This window comes from Neolamprologus multifasciatus, chromosome 18, assembly GCF_963576455.1.
Source record: "Neolamprologus multifasciatus chromosome 18, fNeoMul1.2, whole genome shotgun sequence".
NCBI lineage: Eukaryota > Metazoa > Chordata > Actinopteri > Cichliformes > Cichlidae > Neolamprologus > Neolamprologus multifasciatus.
In genome coordinates, this window is record NC_140456.1 from 4,766,719 (window position 1) to 4,771,439 (window position 4,721).

The 4,721-nt window shown below is 37.5% G+C and overlaps 1 long non-coding RNA gene across 2 annotated transcripts; it reads right to left on the reverse strand.

The window, feature by feature from the left end:
• Positions 1-2,411: 2,411 nt before the first annotated feature.
• On the reverse strand, positions 2,412-4,721 carry LOC146497137 (uncharacterized). 2 transcript variants are annotated; one of them, XR_014870755.1, is made up of 3 exons: positions 4,543-4,721; positions 4,313-4,376; positions 2,412-3,914 (listed from the first exon to the last, which is right to left on the reverse strand). It is a non-coding gene; the product is annotated as an uncharacterized LOC146497137 (long non-coding RNA). The 2 variants fall into 2 exon arrangements; XR_014870754.1 differs by lacking the exon at positions 4,543-4,721 and having other exon boundaries at positions 4,313-4,454.

A 4,721-nucleotide genomic window follows, 5' to 3' on the forward strand; every position in this document is an offset into this window, starting at 1 on the left:
GACTGGACCAATAATGCTTCACTGAGTTAGAGACTTTAACAGTCTCTTCTATGTAAGAATGTCTCGTGCTGATAGACCTGCAAACTTGACAACAAAGGTTTTTCAGACTGCATGTAGCTGTCCTCTATGTCAGCTAACACATTTACATTTATGTCACACTTATTTCTGCTTTCCCATTTTATAATTATTACTTACATTTTGATTAGATACCTTAAGTTTGTAAATGATCAGATTACATAATTGGAATACAATGTATCCAATTCAGGGTTGCGGGAGGATGAAGCCTATCCCAGCTGAGACAGGACAAAGACAGGACAGGCTGCCAGTTTATTGCAGGGCTAACACAATATGTGTAACAGAAAATCCACTTAAATGTTTGATATTTCTTATAATAATCATAATTATGACTATTATTTAAAGGTTTCTTCATAAATACACTTTGATTTTTATAAATCAAACTAAAATATAAACCCGAGCTGTTTCAGATTCTGACCTCTGACCTCAGTGACCTGGCTGTGTCCACACTGCAGCTCCCTCTTGGAAGTACGTCTGCTTCTTGTCTTCCCCCAGTGTTGACCGCCTGCCCTTGATATCACGTACTGTAACTGAAGAACAAAAAAAGGACAAACACTTGCCTTCATTTAAGAAGTACATTCATACAGAGATAATCTATGGAAACACACTAGTTCACCCTTTTGGGAGGAATCAGTTCCTGTGAAACATTTCTGTAAATGAACATCATGTGGAGAATGAAGGAAATGAGTTCTTCAGGTGACTCAGCAGTCCCACACTGACAAATGAAATCTAGTTAAACTATTAAGCATATTTGCTCTTCTGAAATCTGTGTTAAACAACAACAAACAGAAATTAGTAACAAAAATACAGCTTAGTAGAGGCTTTACAAACCACCAGCAGCCATAATGCTAAATTTTAATCTTCAAATGTTTCTGAGCCGTCTTCAACCTGCTTTTAACACATTAAAGTCCCAATAAATAAATGCAGCCTGACTCAATCCTAAATGTTCAGCACACAGAGACACAGAGGGACTGTTTAAAGTTTAGTGTTAACCTGAGTCACTGATCATTTACAGTATTACAGAGTCTGGCAGTCTTTGCATGATGTCCACGTCACTGTACGTTTCTAGCTGACTCTCAGGTGTGACAGGTGTGCCAGCAGGAAAGAGTAATAATAACCTGCATCCTGAGGTTTGTCATGCAGGATTAAAGGAGCCAGGCTTTGTTCACCCAGCTAGGATTGTATTTTACACTGACCCTGGGTCAGTATAAGTATCATACAGTTTAAACGAAGCACTGAAACTTGCACATATTTATTACAGATGCACTGAAGCTAATCGAGATATTTGCTGTCAATCTGTGGCTGCGATTAAACACTTTACTGGAAACTTTACTAACTAGTAACTTCATCAGTCATGACAGAAGCTAATATTTCTGTGCTAACATCGTTTAAACAGTAACAGCTTTACTCCAATATAAGCTAACGTTTACACCGTAACTTTAAGCTAGCACCATAAAGACGGTAAAACACGTAATAATATCTACAAATGCATCTTAAAGCTGTTATATTAGCACTCGGTGTATTACTAACATAACCACATTAACATTATTGACACTCGCTGACTTTTAATAGTCATTCTATTAATGTTCCGTTTACATCTCCCGAAGAATGTTGTCTGGGCTCTTATCTCACTTTTTTATTTCAAACAATCAACAGAAAATTTCACAGACATAGTTTTATGTAAGGTTTTTAAGGCTGTGGTGTTAATTTTTAAGTAACATGAGCAGCAACGCTAGGCTAACACTAACTAGCTAGCAAGATTATAATCCTGGTGCTAAACTAAGAGAGCCACAAAATCAGTTTGAATAAGAGTAAACATTCACTCACCAAGTCAGTGTATCAGGTAAAGATCCACAGCAATGACAATAATATGTTGAGCTGAGGCTTCTCCAGGTTTGCTCAACATATTCCATAACAAATGCTGGCACCGTGAACATGCGGACTGATCCGAGAGGGAGGAGGACGGTAGTGACGTGGCATTTTCAAAACACATCTTTCATCCTTCCGCCCTGTGAAGCAAAACTTCCAGCTTAGTTAGTTTTTCTAAGTTAAGACAAGTGAAATAAATTGAGTTTGTCAGCATTTTTGCATAAAAAGTACTGGTAAGTTATTTAAATGTAGTTCTAATAAGAAATAGTTAAAAATTGAGTTGAGCCTATTTAATATTTAAAATGAAACACAATATTCCATTGTACAGTGTAGGTTTCCATGTGTAATTAGTGTGTAAGAATATTGCAGAAGAAGCTTAATGTGTACTTTGTAAAAACGATGAGAAAAAAGCTGGCTGAAGAAGAAAAGATAAATGGCTTTTTTTCAATCATCTCTCGGCCGGCCGCTTGGCGTATGACATGTGGCGGAAGTCTCTGGTACAGAGGGCCGCCAGTTCGAATCCCTCACGAACTCATTTGCCACGGCCCTCGCTTGAGGGACGGGAAGCGCGTTTCCTTTAGCTTTCACCTAGTAATCATACAGCTCGCCTTCATTTCTTTAACTACTGTGTAGCTTAACCTATACCAACTCATCATAATCACACATTTATATTCATCTCAATCTGCAGTGTAACTGTGTTGCTCTTCAATCCCTACCTCAACAATGTTGTACACTTAAAAGTATAGGAAAAGACAACACTTAACCTAAAATATTGAAGTGGAGCACTTAAGGAAATATTCATCTTGGCATTCCACCACTCATTTATTTTTAACATTTATTGTGGTTCATTTGTTTTTCATTATTCTACCTTTTGTCAAGGCAAAACTCAAGGGCTACAGACAGGACAGACTTAAAAGAAGACTTTCAACTGAAACACATTTGCGTAATGTTGCAGAGGTGGACATACAGATGAAGAAAAGAATTCTGGATATGATGGAGTCATCTGAGAGGCCAGCTTCTGAACATCACAGTAAATTATAAGTCACTCTTGAGAGACAAGTTCAGTTGCAGATGGATTTTTACTGCTAAGACAAGTCATGCATCCACCACCACAACCTTTCAACCTGCCACCACACCATGGTCTATGCATGTGCACCACCACCACACGCTGTACCTGGCTCATTTTGAGTACACTGTACAGCCTTGTTAGTTCCCAGAACTCGAAAAAAATTGAGGAAACTCGTTGCCTCAAAAAAACTAAGTAAAGCTTACTTAAGATGACTGTTAGGACAACTTACACATTGCAAGTCTGCAGTATTAAGAATAACTTGATATTTCTGACTGTACAATTTTAATTGTTTACCTACTGACAAACATTTCAAGTTCAACTAAATGAAAAAACTATTTGTGGTAACCTGAATATGATTAAAAATAATTAACAACACTTTTTGTAATGATGTTAAAATCAGCCCAACTTTTATTTTCAAACACAACAAAGTATAACAGCCAACATACTGGACACTGTTCTGCTGAACAACAAACAATTATATTGCCATCACTGTTATAATCTTACAATGAAACAAAGTCTCAGATGTAATTATTCTGAAAATAAGTTTAGGCCTACCACAAGTTTGTTTTGTACTTACATTACTTATATAATCAAAATAAAATATTTATTGTTCTGTCACAAGTGCAGTCTCTGATTTAAACAACACATTTGTTTTTCATTCCAACACAGGAGCTGGAATGTTGTAATGTTTTAAGGATGGCTTGTTTCCAGTCCAGGCATTACTGCCCGAATGACTGTCATGGATCGAGGTGATCCAAATGTAGTGCAGAAGAAGGTCTTTAACTTCCCTTAAGTACAGTGGCAGTGGATGTGGGTTGGAGATGCAATGAGCTTGAACCTGCAGGCGACCATCTTCACTGACCACACCATCTGTGACGGAGGACTCATCTCTCCTGGTGTCCTGCGAGCAAACAATCATATTTTTTGGAACATGAACTTAATTGCTTTCTTAAAACATTTTTTTCTGCATTTGGTATAAAACAGACTCCAATTTACACAATCTCAGGCTCCCTCCCCACCAGAGAGGTGACATTCAATGTCCCAATTGTCAGTCTGGATAGCCCTGACCCCCACCCGACACACAATAATGCCATGAAAGCATCATTTTAAAAAGGGCTATGCAAACATGGCCAATAACTTTCATTCTAATGATGTGCAAAATGATTTGGGAACAAAACAAATTTTGCTGTTAGAAAACTTGCAGACTTCACTATATACAGTGTAGACCCTCTAAACTAAGTTTGGGGGATGTGATCTTTCAAGAAATGCAGACCAAACTGTTGTTGTTTGTTTACTTACACAGCATGTCTTGTAGAATTAACTGGAGTCACCAGCAACAGCATAGTGCAGTCATATCTCAAGTCTAATAACAGAAGACAGGAAAAGATCAGTAAAGAAACAACTTCCCCAAACCAAAGCACAAATAAAACGATAAGTAAAACAGGCTGATAAAGTATGATTAAAGTTCAGCCTGATTAATATAAATGTCACTGACAGTTGCTAATATATTGGAAAACCGAAATACTTACCACTGAGTTGATGTCTTTCTGTCCAACAACAGGAGTGCTGATCCCGATCCTCAAAGACAGTAAGAAGCAAGCAGAGGGAGAAAAAGCAGAACAGTTTTCAGAAACTGATTTTATCCTTAATGGCTGTGCAATTATTGTAACATAGAGATTGCTTATGTTGTTAAATAAAGGCTAGATTT